At 55.0% G+C, this 21,652-nt stretch overlaps 1 protein-coding gene across 6 annotated transcripts in view; it reads left to right on the top strand.

Moving 5' to 3' along the window:
* Positions 1 to 585: 585 nt before the first annotated feature.
* SOX13 (SRY-box transcription factor 13) overlaps positions 586 to 21,652 on the top strand; it is a 44,285-nt gene continuing 23,218 nt past the window's right edge. For 4 of the 6 annotated variants that reach the window (XM_069876123.1, XM_069876121.1, XM_069876122.1 and 1 more), the window contains exon 1: positions 19,387 to 19,450. The gene's annotated coding sequence lies outside the window, so the exon portion shown is untranslated. Of the gene's footprint in view, positions 665 to 19,386; positions 19,451 to 21,541; positions 21,561 to 21,652 lie in introns of those variants that run through there. The other 2 variants (XM_069876118.1, XM_069876120.1) reach the window with 2 other exon arrangements.

The raw sequence follows: 21,652 nt of genomic DNA, 5'->3' as shown, positions 1-21,652 counted from the left end.
CTAAAATAAGCAGTAATTATGTGGAGGGGTGGAGCTGCAGAAGAAAAGGAGAAGCTCCCCAGCAGGAAGCTGTGAAAACTACAGAAGGCCTGCAGGAGAGTCCAGGAGGAAACACAGCCCCATTGTTTGCCTGGCAATGGAGCCTTGTGGTCCAAGAACAGAGCTTCTAGGCATTACCAGCACACAGCCAGGGCACAAAAGCAATCCTAGTGTTGCCAAAGTGGCTTCCCAAGAAGCGCAAAACCCACAAGACTGACTCATCTAAATGCTCGGTGGCTTTTTTAACCCTGAAGCCTTCCAGCTTCCTGAGAGTTTCCAAGCTTCAGGCAGCAGGAAGGTGATGTCTCGAGCTGCTCGAACTGTGCGGTGCCAAAATAAGACTCAAACTGGCTGCAAAAGAGTGTGGTAGACAGAAGAGGGTGCTGCGGGCTCAACCGGCTCCCCCAGCCCCTCCAGCAAAGTGTCACAAGCTTCTGCAGGAACACACAGTTCCCCAGCGTTCAAGCAGCTTTACTAGCTCCCAAACAGCCTGGAGGAAAGCAAACTGGGGCTGCATCTCCTTCCCTGGCTCGTCTCCCCTGCCTTGGGGTGTCCAGCTCCAAACCGGGATGAGGAGTAGAACGTGCTGGTTTTGGCTGAGCGAGAGGCAGTGAAGAGGAGCAAGGTAGAGTGAATGCTTAAAATTGGGCTCCGTGTTTAGGAAACTCCCATCGTTTGGCTTTCTGTGCTGCCTTGAAGTTAGGTTTGCTTTTCAAACTGTTCTTTTCCATAACAGGATATTGGGGATGAGGGGTGGGGGGTGCTTGACGGCTCTTTTTGAAGATGTCTTGAGGTGTAGCAGTATTAGGGGTGCTGGATTATTGCAGTGGGGTGTCTTGATGCAAGTATTATGCTGCCTTGTTCCCACATCTCTAGAAAACAAAGTGCTGATGACGAGATTTGCTAGAGAAAGTTTTCTTAGTGCTGCCAGCACGCAGGTATCTGCCACAACCGAAAATTGAGCTGGTAGCAGTTTTATATATCATCTCACTGTACCACAATGTGGGTTTTGTAGAAACAGGGCTCACTCTTTCCTAAAAATTGAGTGATGGGAATCTGCTTCAGCACTATTGTGTGGGTTACGCAGGACAGAGCTCTCTATCCTGCAGCGTTTCAGTTTGAGACACGGTGCCAGGCGGCTGGGAGCCCGCTCAGATCCAGGTGGGTCTCTGCAGTGTTGGATGTTTTTCCTTTCTTAAGAGTCCTCACAGCTTTAACAGCACAGGGAGGTGCTTTGAGTACACATTTGTCCCTCTTCCCTGCCTGCGGCTTTGGAGTTCTGGGGGAAAAGGCTGCATTTCTTCCCGTTTGCACTCGGGAATGGCTTATCCTGGCCCAGCCCAGTCCTTTTGTGGGATGAGATTCTCTGTGCTTGTGGAAGAGCCCCTCCAGGACGAAGACAGAGTGGTCCTGCCTTTCCAGAGGGGAACAGCTTATCTGTGGTTCTTTGGTAGGATGCAATGATTTGTAGGATGATTTTATATATGCTTGAACATCTGAGCCAGCCAGCTGCCTGCAGGTTGGTGCCTTCCCTGGTTCTTGAAAGGCATCGTTGTGCGTTTGCTCCGTCTTTGTGGGATGCGGGGGGCTCCATCCTTGGGTAGAACACAGAGCTGTGATGGCAGGAGCACCACAAACAGGAGCAGGCACCTTGTGTAGCCCATGGGGGCTCACTGAGCTTGGGCTTCCTTTTGATTTTCTCTCTTTTCAGGCCTGTAACCTTCTGAGTGTCTGTAAAATAAGGAGAAGGGGAGATGGGATCTTCAGCTGTGTGGGGAAAATCACTTTTCCTTCCATCATGCTCGGCCACCACCCTTAATCCCACCGAGCTCCCTTCTCCTGAAGCCTCGCCACCTCGTGCTTTAGTGCACATTATCTGGGAACGTATTTCAAGTGCTGGTATGTTTTAAGGCTTGTGTGCCTAAAAATAATAGTATCAGACAACAGCGGAAGGTCAGGGACTCAAATGGCTTAGAAGCTGTGCCCTTAGGGCAGCATCTGCGTATGGAAAACTCGTGTGGAGGGCAGAGGCAGGAGCTGGGGGAGAGTAGCCTTAAAGCTTAATGCTTTCCTGAATTCTCTGCCTGTTTTTCTTCCCTTCCTGCATGGGGATAGAACTGTATGGGTTTGGGTTTGCCATTTTAATCTGTGGGTAATAAAACTGGTCCCCTCTTCAGCTGAAGACAGGGTTATAGAATCATAGAATAGTTCGGGTTGGAAGGGACCTTAAAGATCATCTAGTTCCAACCCCCCTGCCGTGGGCAGGGTTGGCACCCATCGTAAGCAATTCGAGTGCCGTGGGGAGAGGAGTTTGCTGAGCAGCCATTATGCCCTTCTCCCCCCAAAATCCTTGCAGAAAAGCTCTCATCTCGCACACAAAACTGGCTCCAGCAGGTTTTGTACCCTCCGTTGGCAGCCCACACACAAGGTGCCCAGCATGGTTGCCCCCCCGGCGTGCCTTTTCACATTCATACCCACCAGGGGCATCATTACTATTGTTTGTAACGTCTCTTGGAAAAATGAGTCATGGGCATTTTGCCTGCCCTCAGCAGGGAAACTCTGCCACATTCGCAGCAGCAACGCCCGCCCCTCCCCGCGCCGCAGCCTCGCGGACCAGCAGGACCCTGCCTGCAAGGAGCTGCATTTCATAGAATCACAGAATCACCAGGTAGGAAAAGACCCATCGGATCATCGAGTCCAACCATTCCCATCAATCACTAAACCACGTCCCTCAGCGCCTCGTCCACCCGTCCCTTAAACTCCTCCAGGGAAGGGGACTCAACCCCCTCCCTGGGCAGCCTCTGCCACTGCCCAATGACCCTTTCCATGAAAATTTTTTTCCTGATGTCCAGCCTGACCCTCCAGTGGTGGAGCTTGAGGCCATTCCCTCTCGCCCTGTCCCCTGTCCCTTGGGAGAAGAGCCCAGCTCCCTCCTCTCCACAACCTCCTTCCAGGTAGTTGTAGAGAGCGATGAGGTCTCCCCTCAGCCTCCTCTTTCGCTAGAGCTGGTCGATGTTACTACTTTTCCTTCCAGCGGTAACCTGGGCTTCGGAGAAGGGTGCTATTCCTTGAATCCCCACGCACAAAAGCCTGGCTAGAGTTTCTTGTAGCAAACTTTGATAGGAATGGTTGGACTCAATGATCTGGTGGGTCTCTTCCAACCTGGTGATTCTATGAAACTCCATCCCCGTTGTCTTTCTTCAGCTGCAACATTTAAGCCCAATTTCCCTGCCCTTGTTTTTTGGGTCATGCTCCTACCCAGCACGGTGTCGCGGTGCATGATGCTTTCTGGGCTTCTCCCAGTTGGTCTGCAGCAGCGATGGTTACTCACAGCTCTGCTCCGTGGGTCTCGCTGTCATGTAAGCACAGGATTTAGGGTACAGACACGGTAAAATGATGAGAAAACTCAGGTTGGGTGGGTTTATTTTGCTCCCATGCGAGTATTAAGATCCAGGACACCTGGATGCTATTCTACTTCTGCCTATCTCACTACAAAAGGCATATAAGGTCTGGCTTGTCTTTCTGTAAAGGCTGGAAATTCAAAATCAGCGTGAACTTCCCTGCAGGTCTGAATCTGGCTGCTGCTTTTCAGAGTTTTGCCTTATTTCCCATGCAGGGAAGCTTAGATGGAGCTCAGCCCAGGGTATCATGGATGATCCCAAGGTGATGGAGCAAACTCCATCACCCAGAAGACGACCCTCTTCCCTCCCATGCCTTCAGCAGCAATATTTAAACCCAGTTTTCCTGCACTTGGCTTTGGGCTGTGCTCCTACCCGGGTGCACGATGTTTTCTTGGAGAATCATAGAATGATTCTCCTGCAATGAGACCGGTTTGTCTGTAGCTGAGATCGAGCTGGTTATTCACAGCTCTTCTCCGTGGGGCTCGCTGTCATCTGACCACAGGATCTGGGGTAAAACAAAGCCACAAGATAGTTTGGGGACAGTTTATTTTACTCGCATGCAATAAGAATTTGATAGGAATGGTTGGACTCGATGATCCGGTGGGTCTCTTCCAACCTGGTGATTCTATGATTCTATTTATTAAGATCTAGGACCTATTCTGGTTCTGCCTGTCACGCTAGAAAAGGCGTATGAGCTCTGGTTTGCGTTACTGCAAGGGTCAGAGCTTCAAATACAGACTGAGCTGCCCTGACTCTGCCTGCTGCTTTTCAGAATCTTGCCTTCTTTGCTATTTTTCATTCTCTTGTCTGTGAAATAGGAGGAATCTGTAATAGTCCCTGGGGGGGTGGTGGCTGATGGAGTGGGGCGATGTCCTCAGCTGAGTGGAACAGCGCAGCGCACCGACCTGCTGTCTCTGTGGCTCTCCTGCTGCCACGCAATCTGCTTCAGAAATAAAGCTGAGTTTTGCAGGGACACTTCTTCCCTGGGTTAAGAGTTATGGAAACCGTTCAGGTTTTTCACCCTGTAAACTTCAGCTAGAAGCAGGCCAGGTCCAGCTGGTGAGGGAGCTGAAAAGGTTGCTGGACCTCAGTTGCATTTTTCTTGAGTCGCAGAATGCTTCGATTCTATGAAACTTCTGTACATTAAGATGCTAAAAAATAGAGGGGAAATTTGACTTCTGTACCCCAAGGGTTCGACCCAAGGTTCTGGAGTGAGTTCAGAGAAAAGCGACAAAGCTGGTGAGGGGGCTGGAAAACAAGAGGAGCGGCTGAGAGAGCTGGGGGTGTTTAGCCTGGAGAAGAGGAGGCTAAGGGGAGACCTCATTGCTCTCTACAACTACCTGAGAGGAGGTTGTGGAGAGGAGGGAGCTGGGCTCTTCTCCCAGGGGACAGGGGACAGGACGAGAGGGAATGGCCTCAAGCTCCACCAGGGGAGGTTTAGGCTGAATATTAGGAAAAAAATTTCACAGAAAGGGTGATTGGGCACTGGCAGAGGCTGCCCAGGGAGGGGTTGAGTCACCTTCCCTGGAGGGGTTTAAGGGATGGGTGGATGAGGTGCTGAGGGACATGGTTTAGTGCTTGATGGGAATGGTTGGACTCGATGATCCAATGGGTCTTTTCCAACCTGGTGATTCTATGATTCTACGACCCAGACACCAGGTACCCCACCGCAGAGGGCCATCCAGCATCCCTGACCGTGCTTGGTGTCGGTGGCACCTGCAGAGCCGCTCGAGCGCTCATCACCCTGCCTCGAGCTGCTTTTGGGGCCCCCCCTGGCTCGCCCGGTGCAGGTGCTGGGGGGACAGGAGGGCAGTGCCAACGGGAGCCCCGCTTTGGCGGAGATGGGCTGTCGAGTTAGCAGCACGGCAGGTACCGGCATCCGCTCTTGAAAAGGCTTTGTTCTCAGCTGGGGCACGGCAGACTGTACTGCACCACTGCCTCCTCCCCGGAGTACAGTGTTTTGGAGCCCATCCCTTTATCGTAAATCAACAGCAGAGCTAATATTCATATCGAGGAAGTGAGATAATATCAGGAGCCCAAGGTGGGCTCCGAACTGGGTGCATGAGACATGCACGAGTCTCGGGGGGAAGAGGGAAAGGGGAGCTGCGGTGGGAGCTCTTTATCTGAGAGGAAATTGCACTGTTTGAGGGGGAGAGAGCTTGTACATGTGCGTCTGTGCACATTGGTGTCAATAACACTTGTCAGGAGCATGAAAGAGCCCCCGGAGAAGGACAGGCTTGCTGCCAGCTCCTGGGGTCGGGCTGGCACGTTGCAAACAGCCTGATGTGTGTGCACCCAGCCTGGGCTTGGTTCTGCTGTCCCAGGGAGCAGGTCGCTGCCACCTTCCTGGGCTCTGGTGGCTGGAGAGGATGAGATCGGGTTCTCAGGGGCACCAGGGGTCACAGCATCATCAGATCTCCCAGGGCTGCAGTCCCCAGGCAATGGATACCCTTGGTACCTTGGTCTCTGCAGGCTGCAGCAGAGCTCCTCGAGGGAGGAATCATCTCCTTGCTCCATGGCAGAAACATGAGGCTGGGGGAGCAAAGGGGTTTGGTTGGAGGCAGGCAGTGCAGCAGTGCCAGGATCCAGAACCTCTTAACTCACCTTCCCTGGTTTCCCAAATAGCTTTGATCAATACCCATGCAGATCCCTGAGTGCTTTTCCCAGAATTTAGAGGCGTTTGAGAGGCAAGGACCACCCTCACCTTCTGGGTGGAAGCAGCAGCAATTCCCAGGATTAAACCATAAAGAACCCCAGGTTGATTTTATACCTTTATTGCCTGCAGTTGCTTCGCTCTCTTTGACAAATCCAAGCCCTGTTATTCTTTTTTATGAAGTTGAGCTTGGTCTGGGGCTACCGACATCTTGGACTGGGCTGTTCCCCCTCTGAGGCTGACAAGACCGGGGAGGTTGGCTGCTGCACCAAGGTGCATTTGGGCAGTGGGGAAAGATGCTCGACAACAGCTGATCTGAGCGCAGACCTCGAGCGGCCTCTCAGCCCTCCGGCGAGAGGGCTGTGGTCCAGGGAATGGGGGGCTGTGCCGTGCAAGCCAGCTCTTCCAGCTTGTTTGAGACCTTCCTGTGGGTTATCCAGGAGGGTGGGTGGTCAGAGCCCTGGGGAGGGGGCTCCAGTAGGTGTAAGCCCAGCTCCCTGCACAGTGGTGGGTTGCGTCGGTGAAGCTGATAGAGTTTCTGCAGGGTGGGCGTCCCCTTCCCCCAGCCCTGACTCCCTGCCTGGGCTCCCTGGATGAGTTACTCCTTTTCCCAGCTGTTTGGAGCAGCCTCATGCTGGAAGTGTGTCCCTGGGGAGAGTGTATCTCTTTCCTGCTCCATCAATCTCCGAGCCCACCTCCGGCACTGCCTGATGTGCCGTGCCGGGGCAGCGACAGGCTCCAGAGGGCTCAGCTGCTGCCTGGAGATGCTTCTCGGCTCCTTCCCTTTCCCCCACCTTTTGCATAGCACCCAGATTTATTTTTACATAGGAAGCAGCTATGCAAATACATTCCGGGCTTGGGGTCCTGCATGAACAGCAAAGGGAGGACCCAGGGCTGCGTCGTCCTTTCTCAAGTCCCTTTGGTGGTTCCAAGCACGTTTTCCTTGGCATTGATGGAGAAATTGGGCTTTGCAGCAGATAACAACAAACACCCCTTGCCCTGTGTGCCTGATTTGGTTTTAGGGGATGCGGGGAGGCAGCAAAACCCTAGGGATCGTGGCATCATAGAATGGTTTGGGTTGGAAGGGACCTTGAAGATCACCCGGTTCCAACCCTCCTGCCATGGGATGCTGCAAGGTGGCCAAGGTTCAGCTCACCTCCTGCAGGTATGGGCTGGGGAGCACCTGGAAATGCCACAGGGCCACATCCAGCACTGCTGGAGCAAGGGCAGCAGCAGCTCCATCCTGCTCCACTAAAGATGTGAACGGCTCCCACTGTAAATGCCGGGTGGTTTTTTCATTCCCCTCGCCCTAATACGGGTTTGCTGGAGTCCGCGGGGATGGAGACAGCGACGTGAGCCCCTGCGGGGTGAATCCTCCCAGCTGCTGCCCCCATCTCCGTGGGACGTGGGGGTTTCTCGCTCCGATGGGTGGTCCTGGCGCCTCTGCTCGTGCTGTGCCGTGCCCTGGCCCGCGTGGGCACAGGCGGGTTGCAGCGTGTCGTGCCTTTTTAGGCAGGGTGGTGGGGAGAGAAGGGGGAAAGGAAACACGCCTGCTTCGTTATTTAGTGTCCCACACACAGAGCCTGCCTGGCCCTCGGGAAACCTCCATCCACTGGGCGGCTGGGATCTGCAGGGAAAGCAAACAATGGGATCCCCAGAGACAACAATGCCCCATTGTCCTTTGAAGCCATAACAATAAAACAATAGACCTCAGTCTGCTCCCTTTATTCCCAGGCACGCCCCCCCTGCAGCCCTGGGACCGTCTGCATTTTGGGGCTCACGCCATCCCTGAGGACCCGCTGCTTGCCGTCCCCCCATCCCGCTCCGCTCCCGCGCTCGTGGGGTGAGTCTCGGGGGTCCCTGCGGCCTCGCCATCCGCGCGGGTTGTGCCTGAGAGGAGAAGGAAGCTCCTAGGAGGCTTTGATCCGCGGGGTTTCGTCAGCGGGAGGGATGGAAAAGTCCCGTTAGGTCATGCAGACCGTGGTCCGGAGAACAGCGGGGCTTTGTTGTCTCCAGGGATGACCATTTGTCAGCTCTCGCCGTCACGGCGCTCCCTGAAGGTTTCCTGGTGTAGCCTCCTCCTCGTGGGGTTAGCGACAACCGCAGTGGCTCTGCCCACCCTGGTCGATGGAGACACCCCGAAACACTCCGCAGGAGCGTGGGGTGCAAGGAGGGGATGGGGTGCAAGGGGGCACCTTGGGAGCCCTTGAGCTGCTTTCGCTCCGTCTCCTGGCTGCATCCAGCCATCCCTAAGGATCACGCTACTCTCTGCATCCCTGTGGTCCCCACAAGCTGATGTGGTGGAGTGAGGGGTTGAACCCCCTCCCTGCTTTGCCAGCAGCTCTGGGCACTGGTGAGCAGCGTGGGGAGGTTCTGATACAACAAGTCGTGTGTTTTCAGTATCAATGCCCGACCTGCAGCCCCAAAGGTCCCTCTTGGGGGGCACCGAGTCGCAGTGCAGCATGGGGGGATGCTGGGAACAGCTGCTGCAAGGCAGCCTTGGTGTTTCCTACCATTGAGTGCTCTCCTCATCCCTTCACTGACTCCCAGAAATAAGAAATGGGGAGAGGCAAGGTTGTGTTAAGCAGGGATCCCTGGTGCCAGGGCCAGGATTGCTCAGCCAGGGTTGGATGCAGGGTAAGGACTCAGATCCCCATCCTGGTGCTGGGAGTCAGAGCAGACGGCACGCTGGAGCCGAGCACCTCTCCGTGCTTCTGCTCCTCCAGTCGTGTGTGTGGCTGTGCCACATGGTCCCCATCCTGTCCAGTAGCAGGATTGCTCAATCTGGCTGCGATCCGATGGAGATAAAGGCTCAGATCCCCATCCTGGTGCTGGGAGTCAGAGCTGGACCTCTCCGTGCCCTTGCATCCCCAGCCTAGCATGTGTCTGCACCACGCAGACCCCATCCTGCCTGTCTCAGCATCCTCATCCTCATCCAATCTGTCCTTTTCCTCATCCTCATTTGTCACAGAGAGAGAGGGGAACCCAGTGGCTTGGGATATAGGGACCAGGGTGTCCCCAGCCTCCTCCTGGCCCCATGGGAGCTCCCAGAGAGCCTCCTTCTTCCCCGCTTACCTATGGACACACAAACCCACCTGAATAGGTAATGAACGGAGGAGAGAAAAGAGCCCCGAGTACATTGTGTTTCCAGCGGGGCCGGGAACAATTGCTAAATACAAATCACACAGAGAAAAGGGAGAGAGAGAGAGACAAAAGAAAGAACCCCAGCACAAAGGAGAGGAATGAAATGGTAAGTAAAGTCAAACAAAAAGGAGCCCGGGCTGAGACAAAAGAAGGGAACAATATCCCCGAGGCAATAGGCTCCTGAACAATGGGGACAGTGACAGCGGCACAAAGGCTCAGTGTTTGCAAGTAGACGTTATCTCACACAGCCACTGGCAGGCCTGGCCCTGGCGCTTCTATTTTCAGGGATGCTTTTGTGCTGTGCTGAACAATATTCCTTGCATGGCTGCAGATAGAGAGATGAGGGGGGTTTGGTTCTCTCTCTCTCTTTTTTTTTTTTTTTTTTTTTTGCCTTCCCGGTGCCAGCTCTGTAATAAAAACAGGTTCAACCCTTTGGAGAGTGGGGCAGAGCGAGGGGGTGGGTGAGCGGAGCTGGTGATGCCAGGGATGATGCAGGGGGATGAGCATCCAGGGATGCTGAGGGATGAGCATCCATGGACACTGAGGGATGAGCATCTGTTGATGCTGGGAGATGAGCGTCCGTTGATGCTGAGGGATGAGCATCCACGGATGCTGGAAGATGAGCATCCAGGGACGCTGCATCCTGTGAGGGCCAGACAGACCCAAGGAGGAGCAGGAGCCCATGGCTCTGGGGCCCTGTATTTTATGATTTGCGTCCAAGGCTTATCAACCCTGAGCTTTGCATTCAACCAGCTGCACTCACAGACCTGAAACCAGAACCGGGCAGACCAGAAAGATGGCTTTTCCCAGCTGCTTTTGTTTCAAGCGCTGTGCTGGTTTTGTTGGCTAAGTTTGCTGGGTTTGCTGTTTCGAGCACTGTGCTGGTTAAGTTTTTAACCTCTGAAAGCGTGCATCCTGTGTAAATCAGTGGCAGCCCCTTGGGATGTGCCACGGGAGATAGTGTGTGGCTGCTCTCATCACACAGGCTTTCCCAGCCCGCGATGGAGAGCTTGCTTGCTGTGCCTGCCATGGTTCACGGGCTTCAGTGGAGCTGGTGCAGGTTTCATCCAGCTCTCACCCGGAAAAACCTCCTTTGGGACCTTCTTGGTTGTCTCCCTATGTCCTGGTTGTGTCCCCGTGGTAATGGGCTGGTTGCATGGTGAGCCTGAGCTCGATGGACTCGATGATTTGGTGGGTCTCTTCCAACCTGGTCATTCTATGATTCACATTAATGCAGTTACACACATTGAGTGGGGTTGTTATTACAGGGCATGTTATCAAAGCAATCCCACCTGCAGCACCCAGACAGGTTCTGATCCAGCTGGACCCATCCATTTGCATAGGGAGTGATGTTCCCACAGGCTCCCGTCTCTTTCTGAAGCTCCGTTTCCCCTCCGGTCCTGCCCTTGGAAATCCATCCCTCCTACGCTGCTCCTCTGCGAGCTGCCACGACCCATGGGGACGTCACCCAGGTACTCCAAGTGACCTGGGCGAGGGGAAATGAGGGTGTTGTGAAGACAGAGCCAAAGACTCACCCCATATCGGTGCCGATCTCCTGAGACACCCAGTTTTAGCAGATGGGTTTAGCTCTCACTTGAAAAAAAAAAAAAGCTGCGTTTCTGCTATCGATCATGTTATCTGAGGGTACATCCTGTTGCTTAGTTTGGCTGCTTCCTCCATTCAACAGCTGTTGTGCAGCTACAGCTGCTTTAAACCTGTGTGGCGGGGATCTTGTGTTGAAGCTGGGGGGGTTGGTGCTCATAAAAATGGATCCTGGGTTTTATTTGACTGTGATGAGCGAGTGGGATGCGACGTCGCGGAGATGCTGCAGCGAGCAGGGTTGCATCTTGCCTGGCTGGTCATGGGACAACCAGATGTTGAGGACGCGATGCTGGGAAGGGGAATGTTTGAGGCATTTAAATCAAAGTGGCAGCGTCTTACCTTGAAGTTGTTTGCAGGAAAACGGTTTCCTAATCCTGACCGGCCGGTATCTGATTTTGCGGTTGTGTTTGTACGCGTGTGCCCTGAGCCGTGTTTTAAGATGCAAAGCGAGCGCGGGAACAGGCGTTCTCCCAAGGCTAAAGCCCTTGTACCTTTGTGGCTTGCCAAGAAAGCAGCCCTGTGGTCTGTGTCCTGCCCTGCCCGCGGCAGGAGCTTGGCCAGCACCAACCCTTTGCAATTCCCACTTTCCAAAGGGAGCGTTTGCTCCGCTGTGCAATGGGCACCAGCAAAAATCACCAACCTCAAGATCTGGAATAGGTTGTCCAGGGGAGTTGTGGCTGCCCCATCCCTGGAGGGGTTCAAGGCCAGGTGGGATGGGGCTTGGAGCCCCTGATCCAGTGGGAGGTGTCCCTGCAGGGATGTTGGAACTGGATGATCTTTGAGGTCCCTTCCAACCCAAACTATTCTAGGTTTAGGCTGAACATTAGGAAAAAAATTTTCACGGAAAGTGTCGCTGGGCACTGGCAGAGGCTGCCCAGGGAGGGGGTTGAGTCCCCTTCCCTGGAGGGGTTTAAGGGACGGGTGGACGAGGTGCTCAGGGACATGGTTTAGTGTTTGATAGGAATGGTTGGACTCGATGATCCGGTGGGTCTCTTCCAACCTGGTGATTCTATGATTCTTTAACCTGTGCCCCTGGGGCAGCAGCTCTGCCCTCACATCCCTCATGCTTTCCTTGGGCTCTGCCATGCTGGGGAGTCACTAACCTTCAATTTAATATCTCTGAAGGCAGGATGATGCTCTTTGGTCTCTTTGGGAGAGGTCTCCTTGCTCCAGGTGAGTCACCAACCTCTACATTTAATATCTCTGGAGGCAGGATGCTCTTTGGTCTCTTTGGGAGACTCACAGCCAGCCCCACACGTGCCAACCACCCTGCCAAAGGCTTCCAGCTCCAAACGGGAATTTGTCCAGGAAACAAAGCAGCATCGCGTCTCCGTGGCTATTCCCAACCTGAATGATGCTGTTGTTTTTGATCCAGACGACACGAATCGTCCTCTCCGGAGCTCAGCCCAGCAGGCTGGACCAGAATAGCCACACACAGCGCGCGATGACCGATAGCTCATCTCCTCAGGGAATGCCATGGGGTGGGGAGGATGCAGCCAGCCTGGCAGCCAGCCCGGAGCATCCCTGCTTGTCCCCGCGCCACGAGGGCAGGGGGCTACGCCGGGGTGTGTGCAGCGAGGGAGCGCAGAGGGGTGATGCTGAGCAGGCTGCGCCGGAGAGACGCGTGGGGCGGGAGGCGATGGCCGGACCACACAGCGGGCTGGGAGGAGGCCGTGGCCGGAGGGCAGCGTGGGACCAAAGCCACGTCCCCAAGCTGCTGTTAGCCTCCACGCAGCCCCCCAAGAAGGCGTCGCATGGGGGGGTCTGAACCCACTCAAAGGCGACGTGTGGCTCCTGGGGTCTCTGCTCTGCCCAGCTCCAGTGGGGACCCACAGCACCACCCGTGCCACCCACCTCCCCTCCAGCTCAGCCTCACAGAGGGGCTCTTCTTGTCCCCTGCCTTTGTTTTCTATTTAGTGCTTTTGTTCTCCCCTCTTTGGTCCTTTGTTCCAGCTTGTCCTTTGTTCCAACGCCTTTGGTTTCTCTTCCCTTTGATGCTTTGTCACTCCCTTCATCTTGGTGCTTTTCTTTCCCCGGGTTTTTTAAGCTGGCGGTTGTTTTCTCTCCCAGCTCTGTGCTTGGCATTTTTATCCTTTCTCCTGCCTGGTCCACTCCTCGGGTCACATGAGATTGTCTTCAAATCCCCATTTGTCTTGTTTTGGTGCTTGGATTTCCCTGCCTTTATGTCCTTTCTTAAGAGACTCTTAGCGATTTCTTCTCCTCAGTGAGGAAAGCAGAGAGGGGGAGCTGGGGCTTAATTAATTAGCGAGTGTAATCTTTAGATGCATGGCACTGCAGGATGTGTGGAGCATCATTATTATTGTCATTAGGATGTTAAGGGTTAGCAAGGGTTTAAATACCAGCTAATTGCAGCAAAGAGCTCCAACTTTCACTAAATTATATCAGAAAGAGACAGACTTGTTTTCACCCACCAGGCTTGTTGTGGAGAGGAGGGAGCTGGGCTCTTCTCCCAGGTGACAGGGGACAGGACGAGAGGGAATGGCCTCAAGCTCCACCAGGGGAGGGTCAGGCTGGACATCAGGAAAAAATTTTTCATGGAAAGGGTCATTGGGCACTAGAATAGGGAGGTGGTTGAGTCGCCTTCCCTGGAGGGGTTTAAGGGGCGGGTGGATGAGGTGCTGAGGGACATGGTTTGGTGCTTGATGGGAATGGTTGGACTCGATGATCCGGTGGGTCTTTTCCAACCTGGTGATTCTATGAAATCCCTAACATAGATGGGCAGGCAGAGGGTGAGCAGAGGCAACAGGTCCCAGCGCCAGTGCTGAGATCTTAGTGATGGTTGGAAAGGGCTGCCTGGAGCAAGGAGCCCCTCTCGAGCCATGTTTCCCTCAGCAGCAATAGCAGCAGGTGCTCTGCTCCGCACAGGGTGCTTCTGCTGCTTGGTTTGGGGAGCGGCGGGTGATTCCAGTGGCTTTTGGAGCTGCCAATCTGGCAGGAGAACCTCACCGCGAGAGCCAGGGGCTTTCTGAAAATCCTCCTTGCAGAGCCTAAATGGAGCCCTGCTCCCAGGTCTGCTCCCCAGCACCCACCCTGGCCGTGCACCATCCCCATGGGGAGGGTGTTGGCGTCTCCTCTCTGTCCTGTTTGCAGGCAGTGGTGGCCAAACCGCCCTCCTCCACTGGCCCATCGCCCTTGGAGAGGGTTGGGAGAGGGCTGGGACAGCGGGGTGCAGGATTTTACCCAGCGTCCAGACACTTGCAGCTTCAGCATCATGAGCTGTGCCTGCTGCAAGGAGCAGTTCAGTCATTTCTAAGTGTCCCGCCGAGGTATTTCTGCCCAGGCATCAACCCGAATTCACCTGTGAGCTCAGCCCATGCCACCGCAGCTCTGCTTTCCTGCGTAATCATTAATCGCTCGCTTTTACTTTGCTTTTCAGAGGAGCTCTGTGAGAGCGTTGACTGAGAACGGAGCTTCTCCTAGTGCGCTCCCCATAGAGCAATCCTGGAGCATCTTGGTTTTATTATGCCCAGATTAGAGCCTGTTAGGCTGCGAGTGGACTCAGTCTCACAGCCTGGACTCCCTGCAGTAGCCGGGAGCAAGGCAGCACGGAGCTCCTGGCCACTGGAATTGCCTCTGAAGTGGCCAGGAGAAATTACGGTGCTTGGGTGGAAATAATTAGTAGGTTAATTCCTGGAGCTCGGCCACCACCCTGCTAGGAGCCCTGGTAGGGAGAAGGGGGAGAACCTGCTGGCTTAGGGAAGGGGTTGGGATGTGTTGCTTTCACAGCGATCATCCCTCAGTGCTCACGGTCCAGTGTTCCCACCCTGAGCCCCAAAGCCTGGGAGCCAGGCAGGCAGGGACAATAGGGAAAAGCATCACCTGGGAGGCACAAAGAGGATGCAGGACTCTCCCAACAAGCTTCCCATCACCTTGGGGTGCAGAGTGGTGGGGGAGAAAGGTCGCTGGCAGAGCTGTGGCCGCTGGCCCTCGACCCCAGGAGAGCTGGAGACGATGGGGTGAAGTGAGGACAGCCCCAGAGCTGCCACCGTTGCAGCGCGTTTGAGCTTCCCTGTTAGCATTGTCCTATCAGCTCGGGTTTAATGGGCTGCAGATGTCCATCTGTCTGCGTGTCTGTGTGTCTGTGCACCCACGCAGTCCAAGACCGCAGCGTGGGAGGCGGTTCTCTCCACGTGGCACGGCTGGGGACACGGTGCTGGCCTCACCAGTGTGCATCCCATCTTGGAGCCGCTTGGCCAGGGGCTTGTCACTGGGTCTTCTGGGCTAGAGAGGACCATTCTGGATCTCTGTTTGCTCCATCAGTCCATAGAATCATAGACTCACCAGGTTGGAAGAGACCCACCAGATTATCGAGTCCAACCATTCCCATCAGTCACTAAACCATGTCCCTCAGCACCTCGTCCACTCATCCCTTAAACCCCTCCAGGGAAGGGGACTCAACCCCCTCCCTGGGCAGCCTCTGCCAGTGCCCAATGACCCTTTCCATGAATTTTTTTTTCCTGATGTCCTGCACTCCTGGTTTATCGTGGGATGCATGAGGCAGGTGAAGAGGCAGGAGCTGGGGAAGGTTTGGATCTCATCCTCTCCCCAGTTCATGGATGGCCAAGGCTCCCGAGCTGCCTCTTGGTGGGTTCATTCCCTCCCAGAGCTCCTCAGGGAGCCTCTCTGGTGAGTAACTCCATGCTCCTTTTTCATGTGTGTGATGCCTGGCAGCACCCCCTCACTCCCAGAGTGCTGCGAAGGAGGGCTCTGAGCAGGGAAGGGAGGGAGGAGAAGGGCTTGATGAGCCCAACCTCTCCAATAAAGCTGCCACCACGCCAGCCTCATCCAGCTGAGCGACGTGTGACCTCGTAGGCAGCACCACTCCCTCCATCCACATCTTCCCTAGGTTTTCCCAGGCACTGAATGAAGAAGCAGGGAGGCGCGGGGGCCACTGGCAGCACCCACGCAGCTCGTTCCCCGTTAGCAATCGCTTTGCAGCTTTCCCAGGCTGGTGAGGAGCGAAGCACATGCCCATTTTCCAAACAATGGTCCCGCTTCCGTGCAGGAAGCCAGGTCGGATTTGTTCTCCCTGCTTTGCCCCCTCTGGCCAGTTCTAAAGGGGCCAAGCCATTGTCTGAACCATTTCCATGACTCAGTCTCCAGTATCCTGCGATGGAGAGGTTGCGACTCGCCGCCAGCACAAAGCAGGAGGCACGGCTCCTGCAGCCGGTGGCACCGCGGGCTCCGCGCAGGGTGGGGGGCTTGGGAAAAGGAAGGTGAGCGCTGGCCGTGCCTTTCCCCTCCGTGCCCCCTGCGCTGGCGGCAGCGGGATCTTTGCCCCCACCAGCTTTCCTGGCCCCTCCACCCATTGTCCTGGTTTCCTTCTGCTGAGGGAAGCAGAAAGCCGGGGGAGGGACTGCAAGGGGTGGGGAGCAGCCCTGGTTGCTCGCCCAGGATCAGACAGGTAGGGATGGATGGAGGTGGAGAGGAACAGGGCCTGTGCAAGCCCCTCTGAAAGGATTGGGGACCATATGTCTATCCCAACACCTCGTCTAGTGTTCCTGGAGATGTCTAGTGTGTCCTGGAGGTGCTCCATGGATGCTGAGGATATCCAGCACGTCCTGGACGTGCTCCATGGTTTCTGGAGATGTCCAGCATGCCCTGGGGATGCTCCATGGATGCTGAGAGTATCCAACATGTCCTGGAGGTGCTCCATGGATGCTGAAGATGTCCAGCATGTCCTGGAGGTGCCCCATGGATTCTGGGGATGTCCAGCATGTCCTGGAGGTGCTCCATGGGTGCTGAGGATGTCCAGCATGTTCTCGGTGTGCCCCATGGGTCCTGGGGATGGACCAGCGAGGTGGGGAGACGAAGACGCACGTGGAGCTGGTGTGGGTCCAAGGAGGACATGGAGAAGAGCAGAGCCAGTGTGTGGACGGGACCCATGGGAGCCTGAATGATGGCACCTGGGGATGGGCAGCTGGGTCACCACCTCCTGGCACCCACCTGGGAGGTGACGCTGGACCCAGGGGACCAGGCACCGGGCAGGGAAGGCCACGGTGACCAGTGGGGACAGGGAGGAAGGAAAGGAAAGTGAAAGTCGGTGGCTGCTGCTCTGGCCTGGCTGTCGCTATGACGACCCGAACAAAGCTCCCCAATCCCTTTTTTTGGCTCTGTTTGGTCAGCCCCTTTGTTAATTGTTTCCTAGTCCGGTTTGGGGGATGCACCTCCCGCCTCCTCCTGCCCCCTTGGTGGGGCAACCACAGCCCCAGGAGCGCTCGGAGGTCACTGTGGGCTCCTCTGCGTGCTCAGTTCTCCCTTGGCCACCAATAACTGTCTCCTCTGTGGGACTTCTTGAGGTCTTCTGGTGGCTTTGGTGGGTGCGTGAGGCTGTGTGCGCTGGGGAGGGGGCTTCAGAGGGGCTGGTGCAGGTGGAGCTGCCTTTTCATCCTGCCCTGCTGCAGGCTCGGTGCTTGCTGCACGAATGCCGTGTCCTCTCCGGACCTCAGTTTCTCCATCTGTCAAATGGGGCTTGGGAATCATGAGCATCATGATGCTCCTTCACATTCCAGGTTCTGTGGGTGCAGCCTTTTGGCTTCCAAATGCTGCCGTGCTTCATTTTTAATCCTCTAGGTGAAGATGCCAGGTAGGAATCTCTCTCAGATCACTTGTTTCCCAGCTCCGTGCATTCCTATGGGATGGACACAGGGCAAGGGAAGACTCTGTATTGGAATGAAAATGGAATTTGGGTCCTCAAACCCCTCTGGAAACCCCATATTCCCGGTTCCTGCATAGCAGCTGGAGATGCCAGGAGCCCCAGGAGCCCAAATTCTTCTTCTCCTTTTGCAAGCCAAGCATCGTTCCAGCCCCTCGGACAGTGTTAAAGGGTTTTCACCAGACTGTGGGTAACTCTAGGTTTGCTTCGTTAACAACTCAGACTTGGGCCATCACCTCAGCGAGTAGCAAGAGACCCCACAAAATCAGATTTTTATATATATTATGCAATAGGCATTCTCTCTTTGAAAAGCTCTTTGTGTTTTTTTCCTTGGTGTTTTTCAATGGGGTCTTATTCTTCCTTAAAGTCCACCTCATGGTGGACCCATGGTTCTTCTTTGAAGTCCACCTTGATAATTCCCCTCTGCTGTCTTGTTTCAGTTCTCCCTCAGCACTGATGCTTCATGTTTCTCCACCAATCATAAAAATTGCTCATCTCCTTTCTTGAGACCTTTCGATTTATTCTTTATAACTTGAAAGTAAACCTCAAGCAGTTCCACTAACTTATATTTATAGTTAATCTGTGCCTATACTCAAAATAGTTTAACCGTTTAATTATTAATTATCATTAAATCTAATACCTAGTCTAAGTCTGACATTTCTTGCACAACCTGTTGATTCAGCTGGAGAAAAGGCTCTGCATAATTGAACAATATTCTTCTAACTGCCATAAGGATTGTTTCCCAACACTGATTCTGGTTATACTCTTAACACAATACTCTATTTATCACAACCTACTAACAGTAATATCTGTTTTACATCATTATATTCATCTTATCTCCTTATTTTATATACGGGGACAGGCTGAGAGTTGGGGTTGTTCAGCCTGGAGAAGAAAAGGGTCCAAGGAGAACTTATAGTGCCCTTCCAGTATCTGAAGGGTCTGCAGGAAAGCTGGGGAGGGGCTGTTCACAAAGCTTGGAGTGATGGGATGAGGGGCAATGGGGATAAACTGGAGAGGGGCAGATTTAGACTGGATATAAGGAGGAATTTCTTTATGATGAGAGTGGGGAGGCCCTGGAACAGGTTTCCCAGGGAGGTTGTGGCTGCCCCATCCCTGGAGGGGTTCAAGGCCAGGTTGGATGGGGCTTGGAGCCCCTGATCCAGCGGGAGGTGTCCCTGCCCAGGGCAGGGGTGGAACTGGATGATCTTTAAGATCCCTTCCAACCCAAACTAATCTATATTTTTCCTTAACAGATAGGAAGACTGGGTGTGCTGGGAGTGGGGATGATGTTGGGAGGAGAGGCTGGAAAATGGGCTTTGGGCACTTGGTGTGCCCTGGACTTGGGATTCATCCTGGAGCTGTGAGCTGTGAGCTGGGCTCTCTGCAAGCCGAGAGCATCATTCCAGCCCTTTGGGTAGGACCGGGGGCCCCAGGGGGTGCCGGAGGAGGGGATGATGTGGGGAGGAGAGGCTTTGGGCTCTGCCACATGGATTCGGGAATCCACCCTGGAGCTGCGCTCCCTGCGAGCCGCGCATCCTCCCAGCCCCTCGGCTCGGCGTTCCCAGGGGATGCCGGAGGGCTCTCGGGGTGCCTCCTCGGACCCCTGCGAGTCGTTCCTCAGCCTTTGTGGGTGCCTGCGCCCCTCCAGAGCCCCCCCAGGGCGGGCGGGATGGAGCAGCCCCGGGTCCCCGGCGGGGCAGGGGGGTCCCGAGGGGAGGGGACGGGGCAGAGGGGCCGCCCCGCCGCCGGCTGCTGGCTGGCTGGACCGCTGTCCCTCCTCCTCCTCCTCCTTCCCCTCCTCCTTCTCCTCCTCCTCCTCCTCCTCCTCCTCCTCCTCCTCCTCCTCGCTCCCTCTCTCCGCCCGGCGGAGGCACCGGGACATGGAGCGAAGCTGAACCGGGATCGACGGGACCGGGGGGCGGCGGAGGAGCCGTGAGTGCAACCGGGAGCTCGAATTTGGGGGTGTGGGGGGAGCGCAGGCATTGCCCAGGGGGGCACCGACACGTTCCCGGGGGGGCGAGCATCCTCCCGGCGTGGCGAGCATCCTCCCGGCGTGGCGAGCATCCCTTCGGGTCGCGGTCCCCGACCTGTTTTCTTTAGAAGAAGGAAAAAAAAAAGGGGGGAAAGAGGGTGCAGGGTCCAACCCCCCGCTCCCTCCCCCCTTCCCAGCGCAGACCTGTCCTCCCTGCAAAGTTCAGGAGCTGCAAACTCTTCTCTGAGAGCCCCTCCCGTCGCGTACCGGCGGCTGGGAGAACCTGGCAGGCAAGGGGTTAAGTCAGGGCTACCCTCCTCCCGGCAGGGAAGGGGTTAACCCATCGACGACAGCACCCCCCCACCCCTTCCTCACCCCAAGACCTGGTTGTCCCCTCTCCAGGACCCCCATCCCAGCCCTTCCTGGGAAGGTTTCTCCATCCTCTTCCCACTGGCTGTGGTGGCTCCTGGTGGGATTTGTCCCCCCCCGGGTGCTCTGGGTCAGGGATGTGGGGGGCAGTGTCCCCCCACCCCAAGACACAGCACTAGGGGTCACAGACGCTGTGCCCAGTCAGACAGACGGACAGACAGAGCCTGTGCTGCCATTCCCAGTCCACACGCATGTGTATCCATGGGGTTTGGGGCTGTTCATGACTCTGTGGTGCTCAGGGGTTGAGCTCCCCATCCCTTGTCCCCATCCTTCATCCCCATCACACCATGGGATGGATGCTCCTGCCCCATGATGCCTCTCCCACCACCTTTTTGGGGTGCACTCAGTGGGATTTCATCGCTCCAGCTCGCCCCGGAGAGCCGAGACCCTCAGCACCGTCTCCATCGGGAGGCAGGGATGGGGGCCAAGCAGGAAAACTTGCTGTGGGGGCCACGCGTCGGTGTTTGTCCATGAAGGGTTTGTCATCTGGGTCAAGAAGGACAACGTGGGGTGGTTGTAACCAAACTGCAGTGCCAGCATCGCGATGACGCACGCGTTTGGGACTGTGGTCAGTGCTAAACTCTTGCTTGCTGGGACCTAAGAGCGGATGAACCTTGTTACTGAGTTTACATCTTCCCTAGAAGCCGTGGTGAGTCCTTCCCATGCTTCGGAATCGCGTGTCCGATCCATCCTGGTCCCGTCTGGGTCTCTGGGGACTGAAGCTGCTGCACAGCGGAGCCCTCCTGGCAGTGGGGTCCCGTGCTGGGGTTGTGGCTGCAGCCACAGGGGGATCTAGGGGGATTTCACCCCCAAATGCTGGTTAACTTCAGCTGGTTAACCCAGCGAAGCGGGTTGATATCAAAATATTTCTCGTATCGTGGTGATGGAGCCCTGTGCAGGGCTGGGCGCTCACTCCAGGGACCCCACAGTTAAACGCCAACAAAGTTAGCGGTGGAAGAGAAAAAAACGAGAGGTGCGATGCTCAGGGAGCTGTTTTAATGTGAAATGCACAAAGAAATACCAAGCTTGCCTTCTTTCCACCTCCCTTTAATGATTTCCAGTGCTTTATGCAGGGGTTTTGGTGCCATCGAGGGGTGCAGCCCAGGAAAAACTGGAGCCTGTAGCTGCGTATTGTTCGAGTCTCAGTTACCTTCAGCGTGGAAAACACTTGACTTCTAAAGCAAGTCTGGAGTAATAGATTTTCGGAGTGAAAAAGGACCATTAGCTCAGCTAATGTGATTTTCTCCCTAGCACAGACCAGATAACATCACTCCGTTCCTCTCCTATTGAGCCAATAACTCGTGTTTGTAATTCATGCGATTTCCTTTTAGTCCAATTTAATTTCGTACAGAACCCGTCCTGTTGACACTGATACAGTATTTTTTTTTCTTCTTTTTTTTTTTTCTTTTGAAAGCCTGCGATTTCAGAGGCTTTGTGTTAAAAATAGCTGCTGTCCTTTGACAAACGTGGGCAGGCTAAAGACAGTTTTCCAAATCATTTGCGAGTGACACATTTTTACCAGCATCCCCGTGCTGTCTCTTTGCTTCGCTCACGACTGGCAGAGCCGCTGGTGGTTTTGCCCTTGGCATCTGATTTAGCATCACACACAGGAGGTGAAAACCCCTTGGAGCAGGATACTAGGTAGGAGTGGGGATCCCAAATGTTTAAAAATCCATTTTCCTCCGCGATGCGAAGCGTTTCGTGCCGTCAGGCAGCTCAACTCCTCCGGCCTC

The sequence above is a fragment of the Phaenicophaeus curvirostris genome, chromosome 24 (genome assembly GCF_032191515.1).
Source record: "Phaenicophaeus curvirostris isolate KB17595 chromosome 24, BPBGC_Pcur_1.0, whole genome shotgun sequence".
NCBI lineage: Eukaryota > Metazoa > Chordata > Aves > Cuculiformes > Cuculidae > Phaenicophaeus > Phaenicophaeus curvirostris.
The sequence above is the reverse complement of the archived record's forward strand: the minus strand, read 5'-3'. Positions and strand labels throughout refer to the sequence as shown.